The following is a 20,386-nucleotide window of genomic DNA, read 5'->3' on the forward strand; positions in this document are numbered from 1 at the left end:
TATATATGTAGGTTGAAGACGGTCGCACTAAGCTTGAACAGGCTTCAGTATCTTTGTCTCTAAGGTGCATTTTTGGCATTTTCACCCATTGTAAAGTGGGTACTGCTACGTCCATTATGTTTATCGAAACTGCTTGACGCACAACATACCGTAAAGGACACAGGGTAAAGAACAACGTCATATCCCCATTTCTATATTCGTCTCGCGTGACATAGCGTTTCTCGCGGTGTACGCAGTACGCAATGGACCCCCGATCGACAGACTAATGAATATTTTTTTTTGTGTTTGGGTAAACGAGGCTGGATATTAGATACTTACTGCTCTCAACAGCTGTACATAAGGCAATAAATTTATAGTAGGATCTATACTTGAAAGTTGGCCGCAGTGATACCTAACTGGTGGGCTGCGGTGATAATTTAATAGTTTCCTGTACTTGTAGATTTGTTATCATTGTTCCAGTGAGATGAAAAATTCCAACGGATAGAAAATCATTTATTGCGAAAAGTTAAAAACTAGGAATCAATCTGAGCAGATAAAACAGCGGACATTGATCTTAAAAAATGTTTGCTGAATATATTCGAATTTAGATTGTGGAGTAGAGTTTATATGTGTACATATAAATAAATTTATAAATTATTTTGGATTTTGCAGGATCGTAAATCTGTGTAGGCCTCTAATTTAATCAAATATGATCCGTATTGCATTCAGCGATTCTATAGGTAGTCTGCATTGGAGGCTAGCGCTATGCTAAGGAGGACGGTCGAACTTGACAGGATTGCTTTGGCATCGAAATCTATTCGCTGCGATGGGGGCTCAACTGTTAAGAAAGAGACCAACAGGTGCAGTAAGACAGTATCCGATGGAAATTAAGCTTCACTTCCGTTCGGTTGGTAGCACTCGTTCAAAGCTCCTCCACACTCACCTATCTACCACGATAGACCAACATTGCACACGCTATCCCAACGCCCGATGGCATACCCGTGTTGTCGATCATTAACTGTGTACTACTTCTGGAGTCGAGTAGTTGCGCGCCTAATAGTGTAGATTGTAATGGCTCGAGGCGATCGGAAGGGGTGCCAATTTATTTAAAGTAGTCATTCATTCTTGTTTATGGACTAGTTTGCCATTGCTCTATCTAGCTAAACTGAAGATTCGTTTGACTGGAATATTTTCATTGTCTTGATCTTGCAGAATAATCGAAGATGAGTAGAAAACGTAGGCCGTTCAGATGGAAGCGAAAATTTATAGGGCTAGTCTTATCCTAAACCCACGTATACAGTAGACCACACAAGCCGACTCAAATAAGAAAGCCTATGGGACGCCAAGTAGATTATGATAGAGAAGATAACTAGCCAGATAGCAAGCGGGCCGCACAGAGATAAATGCTTTAGCTAATAGCTTTTAATAGAAAATGCTCGCTTTCCTCTGGTATAGACAAAATTGAGTGAATTCAGTGGTGCGTTTTGCTAGCAGTAGAGATCAACAACATAGTAATAAGTGTTCCTAGAATAACCAATCGTATAAACCTCAGAGAAGCAAGGTCTATAGATGGCTTTTTCAAAGAGAGTTCAAATATTCTAGAGATTAAAGACTCCGAAAAGCATTGTGTGCAGATAGCGTATTGATCTTCCAGATCTGCAAGATGTGGCAACCGTAAAGCGTACGGCTTGACTGGCGTTGAATCATATATGTGTGTGTGCTAAAAGAGCTTTTGATCGAGCAGACGATAAAAATGGTGGACGATATTCTAAAAAAAAAAAAAATTGAAGCAATATGAATATAAGAAAAAAGCACGCTTAGTTAGTGGCTATTGTTCCACATCTAGTAGACTCACATAGGTGTATCCGCGGCCTTATTCAAAATATTAATTCCGCTTTCGAAGCATACTATTTTAAATTCGGGAATCGAGAACCCATAAACTATAATAGAAAGCTCCATAATATCGCTGAAGTGTATGAACTTCACCGTAGACAAAGAGCCAAATTCAGCAATACGACAGAGCATTATCGAAGTGGCATTAGACTCTAATGCATAAAATGAATGGATGTCCCTCCCATACGTTTGTATTGTCTATCTAGTTATCTTCTTTCTAAACATTAGAAAAATAAGTAGTTCAAAGGAGCAGGGAGAATGACAAGTAATATAGCAAATCGTCCACACTTGCTCAATCTTACACCGAACAGGTTACCTAACCGAGCGTTCTATTTCCGTGGCGGCGGCAGCAGCAGCAGCAGCAGCAGCCATGATGAAGTAGGAAATAAATTTTAAGCATCTGCTTCTTTAAGCCCTAAAGCTACGAGTCAAATTCGGACGGCCACCTACAATTGTGTTTAGGTTTAGCTGCATATGATATATGTATATTCTTACGGAAAAATTAAATCCTGTTTTTTTTTTTTATCAGTGTCAAACTACCGATATGACGCCTTGGTGATAACTAGATGGCGCCTTTTATTTTTATAAATTGTTACTATCATTGTGGTTATGTATCAACACCGTTTGATGATCGTAGCTACGCCAATATATAGATACGTACGTACAGACTTAGTAATCGTATTTCGCTGCATATGGTGACGGAAGGTACTAAATGACTACTTTTCTCTCCGAAGGCAATGGACGACCCAAATATTTGGGCTCTTCTAATATGTGTAAAATTCGCGCCATAATTTAAACATTATTTTAACATGTGACTAGAAGAAGACGACCCTGTATACGAAAGAGCTCCATTACGTTCTTGTCAATCGCTTTCAGAGCTAGCAAATAATTTTGCTACAACTCTACCGCGTTACCTGGCCAGTATGCAAGTTTAATTTTGTCTTCCCTTACGGTGCAGGTTCTGCGCTTACTGCGCATGCTAGATTTGCAATGCGGACACAGCCATATTTCCTAGTAGCCTGACTGCTGTACTTACACAAAAATAGATGAACAGAATACTTTTATGTGTAATGTGAGTCAAAGCCAAAGCCTGTTTCTACTTCCAGAGCGACAAAAAAAGATCGTGAAAGCGGTAGCAATTCCTCGAGACAAAGAAATACCGCTTGAACAAGTGAAGTATGCAGGCTTACACTTATGCTGCATTTGCTCAATGGCTTCTCGCTCTTAGTCGGTTAAGAATTGTGCCACTCCTGCTGATAAGGATGGCTGCGCGGTGTAGGATACCAAGGAGGGCAGCAAAGTTCGCTCGTCCGTTCATGTCATGCGACAACCAGCGGCCGAAAAAAATGGGACAGGACACCACCGCTGAACTACATCTAGTTGAGGCTGGCTGGAAGATTGGGTGAGGCTAAGGGAAGCTACAAGGGTTGTGGCAGAAACGCGTCAGTCGCAGCGTGTTGGCTATTCATCTCAATCGTTTTAAAACCTTAGTTGGTAGTTGGCGAGCAATAGCCGAAGGAGGGGACCACGGAGAAGGTTGGACGAGGACCAGGGACCTTATGTCAGGACGCTGGTGGCGGTACCGCTACCGCTTTCTCAGCAGGATGAAGAAACTATTGCTGTATAGAGAAAGAGAGTGTCGCAAAGCGGCGATGACATAGAAGAGCACAGCCTTACTGCCGGGCTAGCTATATAGGGTATAATTTAGCACTATGACATCGTTCCTCTTATGACTCCATTTTCTAGTCCTGTCGAAGCTTGCTTGTCGAGTTTGCTCGCTGATTATGAGGCTAGGACAAGACTATAGGCGAACCATGAGCGGCCACCCGCTGTGATAGACTTAGTTGAAGACCGCTGACTGCAGCATGACTTTAGCACGATGAGCAGCTTTACTGCGTTACTCGTACTAAACAGAGAGATGGAAAAATAGAAAGGAAAAAGCGAGGACACTCCATATTCTAGAGGAGGAAAAGATCATCTGGACTCTTCTTTTTTCCCTCTGCTGTCAAATAACTGTAGTAACGGTTACTATTGTCGACAAGGTTCGGTTAACCCTAAGATCGGCACAGTGGAAGTGTATGAGAATGCCTAGTAGCTCCCTGTCGGTGATTTTGATGTGGCCGTACGGCAAGAGATGCAGTCTGTGCAATACTCTCTATCTATACAGTTTGATTGTCGAGAGGAAAAAGGACACCTAATGTCTCATGTCAACGTCGAACGACCCGACTACTGGCGCCGTTAATAGTAGCCGACAGACTAGACTAACCATGTGAAGGCCCATATTTTCACAATCACCAGCCTTATGACATGATTATGAACAGGTAATCTCGCAGTATTAGTTTGGGACAGTCCTTAATTCTAGCTCGTGGCAACATAATCGAAACGATCGCCTCAGGCTTTTCTTGTTACTACTAAGGTGCTTTTTGACAGCAGGCGGTGTCCTGCCGGTTGCTCCACAACTCAAGTTAACAAGAGCGCCTAAGGCGTAATGAGCCAGCATATGTAAGAGTTGCCGAACTTTGTGGTCTGTCAGAGACATTTTTGCCCTTGTATGAAAGCTTACCGGTTATCTGGAGGCATCAAGACGACTATTAAAACCACACACATTATTACAGTAATCAAACAGGGAACGTTAGCGGAAACTAGTGCTATATGGGCCACAACGTATCTTTTCGAGTGAAGAAGCGTTAGTTTTAATACTATCAACTTACGGGTTAAATATTTAGTAAAATTCGCGAGTTTTCTTCTTCGGTCAGATTTGAAAACGTGGGGCTATATGGGACAGCTATGCATCTTTGCGTATTTCATTGAACTCCTGTTGAACGATAAAGAAAAAAAAACACAGGCTCCTTTTTCAATCACATTACTCCTGTCCCAGAGGTGCATGTTCAAAGATAAACAGAAAGGAAGGTACGTTTCATAGATATCATTATATTAAGTTATACCACCTGATCATTTTGAGAGCATGATGGGCCAGCTAGGGTACTGCATGAAACCGTACGCAGTCTATGCCAGTTTCACAGAGAAACAGTATAACCTGGCTTGCTTAAAATGTGTATATGTGTATGTATCGCAAATGAAACTAAAGAATCAAATCTCGCGCCGTCGTTATCGTCAGTAGCGTATCAAAAAAAACATGCCCACCGTGTCGTTCGACTAGGTCAGTATCGATAATCGCGACCATGGATCAATGAATAATTATTTATGCCAGAATGATGCATACGTACAATAGCTGTCGCACCTCGGTCGGGTCAGATTGACTTCGAAGGACACTAGGAACTAGGTAAATGCACCAATGGTTTAATAGTCCAAAGCTTGACTTCATACAGCATAGTAGAATTTCATGTCTTTCTTATTTTCGACGAACTTATTGAAATTATTACGAAGCATCGCTTTCTCACAATTTTTCCTGAAAGAAGATTACTTTGGGTCTGTTGGATGACTCACTTTTGCTCACGAAATCACTAACGGTCCGTGTAATCCTATTTTGTGAAGATATGTGGGTCAGTGACATAGATCTTTCTTAAAGATATAGTAATTATAATGAACTCATATGGGCCACATATGGGAAGAGTTGTCGGAAAGTATACCGGTGTCGTTTCTCTCCCATAGCATTCGTTGTTATCAACAGTTGCGTCAAACATATTTTGGCTCGACGAACCTTATCCTGCTATATATTTTGACTGAATGCTTCTGTCAGAGTACTTGTCCCATAAATAAAGACTCCATAAAGTGGCATTTAGCCCAGGTGAATCGATAATGACTCACATGGTTCGATACGAATATGTACAACAGTAGTAGCTAACGGTGATCGAGTTTTTGTCGTTCGCTTCGCTGAGTCATCCATCCGTCCTCTGTCAGCGTCCAGTTCGTTGTGAGTATTTCGCGAGGGCCTGTTTTGCGGCCATTACCTAAGGCGATTTTTCATACTGCTTTACGTCACGGGAGAAGCAGCGCTATCATGAAAATGGAACTGAGGTAACAGCCTTCCTTGATGTGAACCCATTGTATTCATCATGGCGTCAACGTCTACCAGTTGTCGTTTTCTGGCGCGCTTATAGTACTAGCATCCCTTTTCTACCGCATAGCTAGGTGCCATAGGTCTGCAGCGTTTTCACCATGATCTACAATGGTACGATAAAATCTTACGCAATAATTAAACATGTTTCTTCTTAGGTAATACAGTATAGTGCACCCGGTAATCGTCATAGCCAAAATTGGCATTATTTCATTGACGTTTTAATGTTAACAACATTAAAATCGAATATTCTCAGCTAAACTTTTATGATTCTTAGTTCTGAATTATTATTCACCAACACCAGCTCAAGTCCAACTACAGGGAGGAGACCGTGGTCGACAGCTAATAATGTTGTCAGGAAAAAAGGAATGGGGGTAGGATGGGGGCCAAGGTGATGATTATATTTGACGTTGTCATGATTAATGACCACTGGCACAGCGGAAACGAGCGACTCGACCACTCACTGCTATTGAGGAAACTCAGTATCTCGTCACGAACATTGCAGCCAAGCTAGACAAGGATGTTTTGAATGAGCTGCTCGGAAAGATCTCTAGCTTGGGAAGAACTTGAAGCAGAAAAGGCAGAAGACAGATCTGCAAGCTAAACAGGGAAAGCTTTCATAGGCAAAGCGCCGCCCACAGAAAGAACAGACTAGAGAACAAGTGAGGGGTGTTTTGCTCAAAGTAAAAACCAGCAAGATATGGAGAGAGAATCTGCCAACGACACTGTTGACTGTTTCAGTGAAGATGGGAACACGGTTGTACTGTTCACGAACGCTAAACGTTCAGTCTGCTAAATGTTATTTAGATAATTAGCATAGACATGATTGCACCTAATCGGCAACTATGGCTGCCGCAAGCGGCTTTTCAAAGAACGGGTCGTTTTTATTGCAGCTTTTTCATACATACGACTTTTTCACAGCTCAGAAGTCGCAGCAGAAGATCAGAATTTTATGACACCTAATGCTTGCACGAACACAACTGTATCTGGCTAGATCCAGCGTACATATTCCACTCCGAATGATACTGAAATAAGAAAACACATTTGAGGCATATGTTTCGAAATCTAGATTATTACTATTATTATTATTATTATTATCAGATAGCGTGACCTATGGCACTCGAAATTTCTATTTCATAACGCGTATTGTAAAACACGCACTCAACTAGTAAGCAGAAAGATTCACGTCTAGCATTACTTAACCTATACATTTGAAACCCGTCATTCTGTTCTTTTACTTCCATAGAACAGCTTTTTGGAACTATGCACATAATTCCTGTTAGTGTACCGGTCACGTGAATCTTTCTACTATCTCTTGTATTTGAATTAAGTCAGAAAGTTCAACAGTGGCAAGTCGCTCTAAAACGAGGACTATATTACCAGCCGTTAATAGTTTTTTTCTTCAAACTTGAGTGCAGATTAACATTAGATATAAGATCTTAGTTATTGTGTTTGCCGCAAAAAGTGTTCTCACCGAGGGTTCATCTGTTTATCTACACATCCCAGCGACGACCATTGGTATGGTAAAGGGAAGCTCGACGCGCTAGCTTTTGGCAGTGGCACCTCTGTTGGGCGGGATGGCGGGACATTGCAGCCGTAGTTACCGCGTCGTTCAGTTTAAGACAGTCACCGCTGCCAATAGCGGTTGAGGAAGATTAATCGTTGTGGATGGGCACGACCCATTGGGGGGTGTGTGTGTGTGTGTGTGAGAGAGAGAGAGAGAGAGAGAGAGAGAGAGAGAGAGAGAAAGGAATGACCTCAAGACAGGATCTAAGGAAACCGGCAGCCGTTGTGAGGACGGCGACTGCGCACGTGCCACAGACACCCGAAGAATCTTGAACGGCCTGCAGGCCACGCTTTTACCCACCTGGAGTGTCATCACTATTACCGATTCAGTACTGACATAATGCAGTAATAGTAGCAGAAACAACTCTATCATCAACAGCAGCTAATGCACGGGAACGTCGTCACCAGCGCCTCCATTATTTCGTTTACAGAGCATCGTCAAGCTACGAAAGCAATATTTTTCATTTTTACGAAGATGACGCAACATCAAACGTTGGATTAATAGCAATATGCCCACATAGTCAGCTAGCTGAGCCGATCGGCACTTGCAGTACTCCAAAGTTAGTCAATGTAAAGGCAGTGCAAGAATTAAGTGCGAGTAGTAAGGAATCGAAAACGAAACTCGAATGAGCAATAGAGCAGAACTTGACCAAGACAGGTACTTTATCCGCTGCTTAGAAGCAGTGACGGCGGCAGCAGGAGTGGCAGCTGTCGGTTAAAACCTCCGCTTCGATGGCTTCGGTCATTGTTCTTTTATTTTTATTGGCCTGTTCCCTTATTATACCCCTCAACTTTACTGGCGTCTTATTCCTCCCCGATTTCGTATGCTAGACAAACTGTCTTACGTGGCGCCTCCTTTGCTTGCTCTTGCCGGAGATACGTGCCTGGAAATAGCGTGCCCATACAAAGGCCCAGGCCTCAAATGACTCGAGTGTCACCACTTTTCACACATGATTCACCGTGCGTAAAGGGACAAAAGGGCGGCTATGCAAATCAAGATGACCGTGGATTATTTCAGTGCGTCTGTTCCGAGACACCCACACGGCTTAAGCTCGATTTGGCTTTAAATCTCACGTACATTATAGAACTCAGATATTTAACTACTCAGTAAAAAACGGGAATCGAAATCGAATTTTTTTAGAGAAACTTTCCATGACTTTTCTAGATCGTGTACAAGCATATATACATGCTATCTTCCTGCAAACTCTGAGCAAAAAAATGTAACGGTCAAAAACTGTTGCGAAAGGATTACCCTATGACGCCGATATGAAAACAGTAGACGCATGGGAGAAAGAAGTGGCGATGATGTCCGGGCAGAAGGTTGCTTACATGGAGACGCGTGTCAAATCGGAAACGCTAGTTGGCACACTGGCAAGGTAAATCCGCTCTACAGATCGTTTCTTTTGATTTAGGTAACAACTTAAGACATCGCTTCGAGATGTGTTTTGCAGAAGGTTACTTCCAGGAATCAGAATTACCGTTAAGGTAAAAGTTAGCAACTAAGCACAATGCAACTATGAAAAGTATGTTACAATTATCACAATCAGTCAGAATACCCCTAGTCTTGACTAATGCGTCTACGTACTGAATATTAGGAACGCAAACCGTTGACAGGAAATTATCTCTGCATGCTCTAGATCGCGCTGTCCCCTAGCAACCTCGTTTGTTCCGAAGTAAAACTCAAAAATCAAGTAAAGCTTTATTCTTATTGGTTTTCTTAACTTTCGTTCAAGATGTTCTAAGTGGGAAAGACTGGCAGAAGAAAACGCACCACTTTAGCTGAGGTTAGGCTACTTTGCACGTTGCCATCCGTAGGACTGCTTTATATGGCCAGACAATTTCCATGAATGGGTAGAGGATCAAGACAGTGAACGTTCAGTCATTTGTCTTGTGTCTTGAAGGAGTAAACGGTATATGTACCACAAAAACATTTTCAAACAAATCTCTAGAAAACTGTTGAACCTATTGCATTGAAGATGAGCCGTAACTCTATAGAGGACCCCTCTTAAGCTTTGCTCGCGCTTTGTTTTCTATGGCTATTCGACGTGTGGATTCACTATAGAAGATTACCTGTGGACGACTGAAATAAGTTGCGCTAAGTACAAACCACACGTGCATTGCGTCTAAAAAACTGCGGAACCGATTTTACTAAAACTAAATCGGTAAACATCATACAATCTATCGATCCCTATATTTAACCTAAACGCAATCCATAATTCGATCTTTCCTAGATACGAAGTTTAAGAAGCTAAATATAGGGGTCGATATAGCGTATGATGTTTCCCGGTTTAGTCTCATCTATATATATATATATATATATATGCAGTTCTATGTCTATTGAACGACCGGCGGAGTGGTATTAGATACAAACAGCCATCCGGAGTCGAATATGTTTATTGTAACGGTACAATTTACACGTCTGTTTCTCTTCTTTACACCATCGAGGAAGATTTGGCACTCATGCTTTCCGGATACCCCGTAAGTTAGTGGCAACACGTCGCTGCCGTGGCCTGCGTACTGCAAGCAGCACGTATGCCGTGCGACTTACTTTCCGACGCTTCATCTTGGCTGGAGTTTCTATCTCCGTGAGGTGCAGAGATGCTGGCGTAGGAAACGCGAGAAAACGGGCCTTCCGGTACGAAGGGTAAGGCGTGTGGTGTTGTCTTTCCGGGAACTCGTTTTTACAGATAAAGCCGGGCATGGGTCTTATTCCGTAGCTTGGATGCCGCACGATCGTGCTTAAATCCATGAAGTAGTTCAAATTGGGGTTGCGCCCACGATCTTGCGCAGAGAGGGTAGACGCCCCGTGACCATGAGGATCGTGTACACCGCTAGCCCACTCGGATCGCAGCGGTCCTCACATAGTGAATGTTGGAACGTGTCAGACACTGTCGTACGCGCTGACCCTGAAAGCACCTAGCGTTATCTAATTGTAGTGGGCCCTCTTCTAGAGTTCAAACCGTCGGGCTCAGCAAAGCAGGTGCAATAACTTATAAGAATAGCACGAACAGAGGTGTCTTCCCAGGCGCGGGCTGCCCCCCATAAAATCCAGGTCTTTTTCATTTTTATGGAATAGCATGTCGACGGTTGGCCAAGACGATGCTTGCGGTTCGGTCTTATCCACTACAACTGCGGACGTGCTTCTAGATCTTCACTCTCAATCAGTGGGCAGTCTCTGGTCCGGCTGGCTTTGGTGGCCGAAAGCGAATTCCACCGACTGCGGAAGGATCTACCAGAGGCCTAGCAGCCCGGAAGAGCATGCGTGGGGTGGCTCCCCGTAGCAGATATTGACTAGCCGATTCAGCTTTCGACGGCAAAACAATCTGGCTATTTCTTCACTTCTCTCTTTTATCTGAAATACTACTAAATATAGCAGCAACATCGTGTCCGCGTTACGGTTTGCCATGCCACTCCGGGTTTATAAGTCGAAATTGTACTTCAGTCATACGAAATCACACCCCATACATACGAAACCGGATTAAACCATCCTTCTTCACTTATCATCTGCTGTACTTTGTGATGCAAACCCCTTACGATCACGCTATTCACTACAGACCCGCATATATGGGAAAATAATCGCTAGTGGGTATGGTATAACTGTCTTACGGGTAGGTTTCTCCGCTTAACAAATAAATGGTCGAACTCCTCATCTAGCAGCAGAGGAGCATATCGAAGATTCTCACCCCCGATGAGTGGTTTAGATTTCCGGATCGGTCTTGTCTGATGTTTCCTGTCATACAAAGCTATTGATCGAGGTTGATGACTGAGATCTCACATGCCCCTTTCGGGTCATGACACCACACCATATGAAGCTGCGCAGGTGTTCATGAATGAAGGACTTTATTCTCTTAAATCGTAGACTTTGGTAGGCCGACGGCCGCAATTACCAATTCCCGAGTTTTCAACTGGCCTTTTTTGGCCATCATAAGGCAATGTTTACATGGCATGGTGTTCGACGGTCGTATACGCAAATAATTACCCCGAAAGCGTCTTCGTTCTTGACAGCGACAACCCGCGTGACTGTGTTGCATCTCCGCTGATTACCGGCTGCTGTTTGCCACAGTTTTCCAGCGCGTAACACCACGCGGCTTAGAGCAGGGCATTGTACGAGGCCATTTCAGCCGCCATAATGAGATTCGCAAGAAGGTATAATAGAGTTCGCTGTTTTTATATTGGATAGGAAAGACCTATAGTTGTTGTATGCGAGTTCCAAAGGGCTGGTTTAGTCTTATTAAACACTTCTTCGCTTGTCTTCATTCGTTTAAAGAGCTTTTCCTATGAGCCGACTTCCTCTGGGTGGAAACGTTGTTCGATTTCTGTTTAAAAGCATATCCGCTTCGGTTCCAAATGATACCATAATACGGCTGGGCCACAGAGGTGGAAATCGTACCACTCGTTTTGGTGGCCATTGCTAATCTGTGGCTAAACGTGTCACCTCATTTGACCATTTCACCTGACAGCTCCAACCAAAAGTTGAACCTCCGGCCCCATCATTTTCTGAAGGCTGCTCACGATGTGACAGATTAGATCGTCCATATTATCTTTGATCCGACAGCTACCAGTAAATTTTCAGTAAGAACGAGTTTTGAACGCTGGAGACTGACAACCGTTATGCTCTCAAAGCCGATCAGAAGAGAAAATGCGTTTGTTGCGATTATGCAAGTCACCTACGTTGCGCTATAAACAAACCTGTGGCTCATTTGTGGTTAGTCGGTATATGCCCGATATTCACACTTTAATTTGTCATATGTACCTGATACACGTTCGTTATGTTCTAACCTTATGTAGATAAAGATAGAATATAAATAATCTTATATAACAAAAAAAAAAATAGCTCACTAATTAATACAGTTGCTTGACTGAAGCTGAGAGTATCAGCTGATTCCACTTGCGGTCTCCTTTTTGATGCGCTCTAACGAAACCTCAAGACAATGTCTTCGTTAGATAGTTACTTCGATGCAACCGCCTTGCTGAACGAACGCCTAGTTAAGTTCGTATTTAATCATTATGGTTGAATAGAAAAGAGGTATATATATCCGTTATAATAGGCTGTTTGGGAGTAAATTAACGGTCTATTGATATACTTACCATAAACGTTGAAGTTGAGTTCCTTCTTGTAGATGATCGAGGTATTTTTTTCTTCGGCAAGGCACTGGTAAACTCCACTATAATTTCGTTCAGGGCACGGGATGTGCAGGGAGGCGAGATGTCCGTCGAATGTGGTATTAACGCCCGGGAGTTTGGACGCGTTCTCACCGCGGAACGACCAATAGACTTCGACAGGGTTTGTAGAGGGCCTCTCACTCGTCGAATTAAGTCTGCACACAAATTTTACAGGTGTACAGTTGGCCACGTGCAACGGGTTTGGGTTGTCTATGTCAATTGACAGTTCATCTGTGCAACAGCCAAACACAAAAAAAGGAAATGAAGAGTACATCTTAAATTTTACTGCTAATAAGGTAACGCAGTTCATATTTACAGAATAACACCTAAACAAACAGATCCGTTTGGCAGTTAGCCATAGGAAGGTTGCCATTTTGTCGAGTCACGGCGTCAGTAAGGATACTTCTATTTGCAAACAAAAATTTTACCATGCTATGTATATATACATAAAAATACTCATAGATAATCCGTGTGTCCTACAAGACAAGTACATGTAATGTTCTTTCTTGTAATGTTATACTAGACGATAACAAGATAGGTACGCTTGCACTCGGTGTTGCAAATGGGGCACGATATTTAGGTATCGCTGACTGGCAATCCCAGAATTTGTGTAATGTTACATACATACATACATACATACATACACACATACGAGTTTATTTTGAGCACATCCTATGTCAAGTTATACAGTGAGTTTTTCATCATACAGATTTCACATTTTGTTTTTGTGAGCGTGTGAGTGGGTATGTCTAAATACGTAAATACATATATTTATGCGTAAACTGTGCCATTGAGAAGCCCCTGAATAAGTAATACAGGTAGTAAACTGAAGCCCTACAACACGCTGTTTGCTGGGTAGCGTAATGGACCTCAAGATGGAATTATTTTATTTGAGGCTACCACCGTCTTCTGAGTTGCGCAAAATTTACCTCGAGGCACTGTTCGTCATTGAAACGAGGGTGGCAACAAACTCAGCGATCGATGTCGCTGAGTTGGTCGCCACTTTGTTTATGCGTCGATTTTCCCATCTGGTTCCCAATGTTTGATATAACCGTAAAGGACGTTTTCAGGATTGATAGTGTTGCCCATTTGTCCTATTAGTTCGATATGTTGTCTGAGTTTTCCTACGGGATTTTGACATTACATGATACCTATGCTGCAATCCGTGCTCGAACGGACCATTCAAATATACCATACTTTTACATTATCGTTATAAATTCTGTAGGAAATTTTTATTGATTTTGATCTTTAATTGAGCTTACAGTTATTCATTTACGCTTCGTAAACTATAGTAAATTTGTCTTGTGAAATGATTCTCCTATTAGTACTTCTGCCGACGATAAAACTTCATTCACAAAAACACAAATTGAGGTATTCAATTAAGGCCTCACACAAACAATATTGCTACCTTTCGGCGTTTTTAAACTATTTTTATCACTTTGGCTATTTTATAAATAGGGCAATTCCACAATATTCTAAAAGCGTTCTAAATTAGCTACTTGCGAATTGACGACCGTTATTTGATGCAATCATTTCTGGTTATCTAAGTGACGCTCAACGCTTAAGAAAACCTTATCAATTTGCGATTGCCGTTCACAATGATTAGTGTATATGTACCTCTCTATAGGACATATAAAATAACATATAAAAAGACACGTGTTTGATACAACTGTCGTTGGTGATATTTTGTCATCATTATGCGAAATTGGGTACCAGAGGTAACGCGTAGCTAATGTTCTTTAGCAATACAAAAACCACGTATATTGAGTTCGTCCTGAAGTCTTTTACAAAATAATTTTGGAACATATATTATTCAACGTCTGATAGCAACTTCATCAATGATAAACAAACTCAGACGGTGTCAACTTGAGATAAAGTCGTTGTTTGCTGTGCTGTTGAAGTTAGTTTGAAATAATTTCTCGATAGATTATGCGAGTTGTTGCTTTTTGATGGTAATCTTAGTAGAGCGTCTACGTTACCGCTACATGTTCCCTCATTCTGCAGTAAAAAAATGTCACAATGGAAACCGAAAGAAGGGGATATTGAAATCTAGGGATTTCATATTAAGCTTGTTCCGTGTTTTAGATATGTAACGCTTTAAGCAGAATTTGCTGCTATATGCGTACCCATATGTAATTTCTGTTATTTTGAAAGTAAATCGATAATGCGATAAGCTTTTTCACCAATTGGTTTTTTAAGGCATGGAAAGTTCCATAAACTCAGCAGATTGAAAAAAAAGCAGATTGAAGTTAACCCTAGATATTCGTATGCTCAATTCAGTAAGTAACTGTTGTATGGGTTTGTCTGGTGTTGTCATCAAGCAACGAGACTGCTTGTTTTCAACGCCTTGCTTTCGCTTGTTTCAATGCCCGCACCGGTGTCTCTAAATCTATTGAACTCGACATAGCAGGCAGCATTCATTATCCTATTTTTGGTGAATGTGTTACTGTAGCAGATGCCCTTGATGTCCATTGTAATCATCTTACGCCCTGACCTATTCGGCGCCGCCACCAAAGTTAATTTCCTTCCAGAGTGACGCTACTCTTCTTCTTGGTCCCTCTTCGGCTAACGGTAGAAAAAATGCTTCATCAATGGCAACCGTATGCTCCAGAAAGATTTTTGTGGGTTGAAATTCTCTTAATGGCACATGGATTAACCGTACCCTTGAAGTCAATTCACGGAGTTCCATTTTTTATTCAATTTTCAGTATTTGGATTATAATTCTATAATAAATTTCACGTGAAACAAACACCATTTTGTTTCTGCATTGACTCTTTTTCATTCTGAAGTGCCGTTTGGTCTTTACAATGCTTTACAACTGGAGACCGATAATTGTGAGCCCTATCATTGAACATCTAGAAAGTCAGTAATTACTTTAGGTGCTTTTTGTTTAATCCATTTCAATTACTTTCGTTTAATTTTACCCAGTTTATTAATTTTTGTTTAATATTTATTTCGTTCTGTTCTAAATATATGTCTATTGTTGCATCTTACACCTTGTTCCTTGTTAAATCTTTGAATTGTGGGAAATTCAATGATGCGAATATATAAGAGGGGTAATTTTTCACGGGTAAACGGACAAAGATGCGTTATCAGGAAATCCGCTTGTCCTGCAAGAGGGTATATATTGTAGCTTACAGATTATTGGTTCTCCGTACAAGAATCTTTCGTTGCGTATATCATCTGCTATTATGAACAGATGGAACTTTTTAGTTTTGACTTCTAGTTGGTTTTCTTTCCTGTTAAACATTTTGTAGTAATCCATTATTTACGTAGGTCATTTAATCTTAGTTATCGTGTGTATACCACAAACATACACATGTGTATATATTTTAGTAGTATCTTCAGGTAGGATGTGGAAACAATAGGCAATGTTAGCATGATCGTTCTTGAGATTCCTGCTTCCATTTGCCTGTGCGCTATTGACCCTAGCATTATCCTGCTATAATAAAGCACCGATACGATTCAAATGTTTTGTAGAAACGCAGCCGTAGGCGTTGTCCCCTCCTTCCATGGTCGGAACCTTATCTTCGTCTCGCGGTTCTTTTCAAAATGCGCATCAAGCGCACTTTTTCAAGCCTTTCAAGATTTCGGTAATGTTTCAAACTGGGTATTTGTTTTGTATCAGACCTCTGTATCATTAGAAGCCTTATTACTCTTAAGAATTCAATTTGTCCTACGATTAGAGTTGCCTGACTTTTATGGTGTAGGCGTCATAAAGGCGCCGACGAACGAATGGAATCCTTTTTTTAAGTGCTAGAAACGCAGAGCCTGGTCGGTGTCACTGAACTGTTTGCTTTAATTACTTTGTGTAGCTTAATCGCTATTTTGTGCCGGTCGTACGACTTGGGCTAAGTCTCGATTGTTTTAAACATATAACAACGATTTCTTACATCGTTAAAATAAAACACCAAAGGTATATTGTATGTATCCTACACTTGTATAGTCACTGTTTCATAGTAAGTGTGACGCATGTAAGACCAGCCAGATACCTAGTTAATTTTCGTTGAAATTTAAAATGTACTATTTTCATTCTTATACCGTTGGTTTTTGAAATTTCAGGGTACATTTATTAGTTGACGTGCGTGCATCACTGATGTAAGCAGAGAGTTGTGAAAAACTTCGTAACGCTTCTGCGGTATCGTAATTACGGAACACAAAAAAAAATCGTATATTGGACCGTCGACAAGCAGAAATCACGAAAATTGAATTTTCTGACGTATTATTATCGCTAATATCCTGACAGTTGTTTGGCATGTCTACGGTTTGCACACATGATACATCGCGGTTAGACGGTCCTAGCAAACGGCGTATAGCCTCCGGTCAAAGACTTCAGCATTCGTATGCTTCTGAGAAGCTTTTTCCTATCTTATTCTCGTCTCATGCTTCTGAACTATTTTTCTTTTTGTTGCTGGTCGTTCTCCTGGTAAAAATTGACGGCGTTTGTTGCTCGTAATTATCTCCGAGAATCCTCTGCAAAAAGTCGTTGAAAACAGTGAATAAGTTGTTACTGCTAAAAAAATACTTGCGTACTTCATAGTCGGAAGGAAACGCAGTGATAGTAGAAATTACAGAAGCTTGTAACCATGTTAGGTGGCAAAAAAAAGGAAAATCTGTAAACGTCCTGAACAAAGAAAGGCAGAAATGTAACGAAAAGTGGAAACTATAAAAGACAACAGCCAAAAAGATATTAGGAAGAGAAGCTGTGGGCAATGAGAGAGACTACATTGAATGTGGGCAATGCAAACAGTGAAACGGTCATTTTAGTTAAACGTTATCTTTTTTTTACAAATAGGCGTTTGACGTTGGGGCGACAGTTAGTCAGCCGTTCTGTGAGCAACTAGTTGGCTGTGGCTAATACTAGATGAAATCAAACCGGGAAAAAAAGGGAACCGTTTGATATAATGGTAAAAATAATAATACTAGGAGATTTCGTAATTCTCGAAGATTCTTAGCGTAGTTGGCAAGCGTAGAAGGCAATTATTGTGCTGCATGGCCACTACAAACGCAATGAAGGTCGGAACAGAGCAGCAAGGGAAAAAAGCCGATCGAAGGTAGGCGGGGGGCTGTAGTAAGGGCAATTGTAATAAAGGCCATTGCTTGCAGTAAGAGCAGAGTAGGGAGTAATCATGACGTCCTTCCGTCGTCCACTGTTTCTGCATCGGTTTTTTACTAGGCTCTCAGCGTGGCCTTTAATGTTATGGCCATGGCGCCATCTTTCTTTTTGGTCTCTTACCTGTGCTGTGTCCTCCTCTTTTAGCCCTGCTTGTTTCGGCTCTTATCGCGCTTCACGCATTGATCACTTCGACTAAAGAAACAGACGGCGCAGTCTTGGATGTTGCTTGGTTTGACCGCACCCAAGCTGGTGGAATAGAAGGCCAAGACGCCAGAGGACACATCGTAAGTCCATGGAGTACACACGGAGAAGGACAAGAAGGAAAAGACCTACGCTAAAGCTAGGACTCGAATCAACTAGCACTTTCTGCTGCTGGCTTCTCAGCCAGCTTGTTCGGTTGCAGCTGTTGACAAGCGAAGATGACTGACCGATGATAGCTGAGCCACGGCAATTTCCCGTCGCCGTGTCGCCAGCGAACAGGAAAAAAGGCCTGGACAGAGGCCACCAGCAGACTCTAACACGTGAGTGCTTGCTAGTGCATGCCTCAGACTGATTGGATAGGGTCGGTTAGCCTGCTTGTCAGCGGGCATGGGCCTAGTTGCCTACAGGTATGTTCGGAAAGCCATCTTTGCTTCATGTCATTTCTTCATCGTGTACCGTCTTGGCTGGGAAACCCGCATGCCAATTTGGGAGCTTCATACTGCTGCTAAAATGATGATTACGTTGGTGCTGTTGCCATAGGAGGTATGCTTGCTCTTTTACATCTTCATCTATAGATTTAAACGTACGTATCATTTATAATCATGAACGTAGAGAAACATACCATCGTACAACGGTGTGTATAGATAATACATTTCGACATTCGTATGTAGCTAGGGTTCCTAAAGAAAAATTACGACGAGAATAAAGCCAGCCAGCCGACTAGCAGGCGGATTGACCCCTCAAGTTTGTTTGTCCTAAGAGGATTTGGCCTACCGAAGCAAGTTCTTGTAAAGGTTGGGGGTGGCGGCCTGTTGTTCCTAGTATGGGAGCTGCTATTATTGCTATATACCCTTAGTCTAACTGGATTCCTCCTTACTATTGCTTTTGTATGTGCGACGACTGGTGTTGCGCGGGGCTACGTTCAGTTTCGAAAGAAACTAAACAAGCGTTGCTTGTTTCGAAAACAGTATCCGTAATACCATTGAAAACTAGTAAATTGTCATACCTTCGAAGTACGCATATCTCTACTATTGCTTCTATGGTAATCTCCTGTTTGCGTGCTACATGCGTGCGAGTTTAAACCCAACTACATCCAGCACTAACAAGTGAATTATGCTTTGCATCAAGGCAAACAAATAGACATACATATAAACAGTCACTGCCATCCCAGCGGTGATATAACAAAGGAAATACAACTTGAATATTTAACAGTTCGGTATTAAGACATAATTAACGGTATATTGACATACTGTACGATTCCTATGTCTGTTTGTTTAGGATTGATACAATCTTTGTGTGCGTCAATAGGACTTTTTGTCTATGGCAAAAAGATGCAAGCGCAATGCCATAAAGTATTTCAATTACTGAGAAGCTTTTGTTCGCACATGTAAGCTTAGGCAATGTAAATTACATATATGCTAAATAGATACACGATTGAAGTGTTAAGCTTAAGCAATACACTCTTTTATTGTTGAGCGAGGATGCAACTGCTCCAAATTGTGATAGTAAATGCGCCTAGAAGTGGTTCATGGGGACAGACTGCTACGATTTATTGTCACGTCTACGACAACTGGAGACGAACGGTATAATATGAGTCACTGGTGCCTCGTGGCTGTTGTTTTACTAAGATCCTTCAATCGGATTCTGGAGTTTGCAATGTATAATCAGCATCACAGTATTTCAAACGTAATTTAACTTCAAGTAGAACTAGCATAATATATGACATAAGGAGCTAGCGGGCCAGCGTGTAGCCTTCTGTGCATATAGATAAACTTTTCGTGGGCAAGGAGACGTGGGCATTCCTTGAATGCTAACACTTAAGACCATCTCTGGAAGTGACTTAGGCAAGAATTTGCTTATTGTAAGCGAATTAAGCACTGCAAGTTTATCGGATAAAGTTCCGGATGCTTGTGTGTTGAATATTCTCATTAGGATCTTGATACCATCTATAACTCTTTGTTCGATTTTAACATAATTGTTCTTTTTCGCAGATGTAAAATTAATTTTGCTTCGAATTGAAATTGATGTGTCAAATCATATTTTTCCGGAGGAGATTGAGGGAAAAAAGACGGTCAGCCAGTGTAGATGTGTATATTAGTATTTACTATGTATGTAGTATGAAGCAATCTGGAAATTATGTGACTCCGGAGCTTCTGGGTAAATCGGTGAAGCGTGTTAGTTTCACGCACATAGTGTGCGCTGAGGTAGGGGGGAACACGTCGATGAAGGAAAAGGTGAGGGTGTCGACGTGATCAAAGTTTTTCCACCGCAACGTTGGCAATATTGAAACAGTAGAGAAAGAAGCTCAGCATCCCCTATGCCATGTGAAGGGCAGCAAAGCGGGTCCTGACTAGCAGAAGTCGTACTAGTAGCTTGGCGCCGAGAAGGAGGAACCCGCAAGAATTGTTCCCCCCCCCCCTCCCCAGATAGCTGGTCACGCCCACCCGCAT

General features: G+C 41.8%; 1 protein-coding gene across 2 annotated transcripts in view; it reads right to left on the reverse strand.

Moving 5' to 3' along the window:
• Positions 1–20,386, reverse strand: part of Ptp69D (Protein tyrosine phosphatase 69D) — a 184,071-nt gene that overhangs the window by 79,050 nt on the left and 84,635 nt on the right. For both annotated transcript variants that reach the window (XM_022831034.2, XM_022831032.2), the window contains exon 2: positions 12,545–12,850. The gene's annotated coding sequence lies outside the window, so the exon portion shown is untranslated. The remainder of the gene's footprint in view (positions 1–12,544; positions 12,851–20,386) is intronic.

This window comes from Varroa jacobsoni, unplaced genomic scaffold (genome assembly GCF_002532875.2).
Source record: "Varroa jacobsoni isolate VJ856 unplaced genomic scaffold, vjacob_1.0 scaffold_306, whole genome shotgun sequence".
Taxonomy (NCBI): Eukaryota; Metazoa; Arthropoda; class Arachnida; order Mesostigmata; family Varroidae; genus Varroa; species Varroa jacobsoni.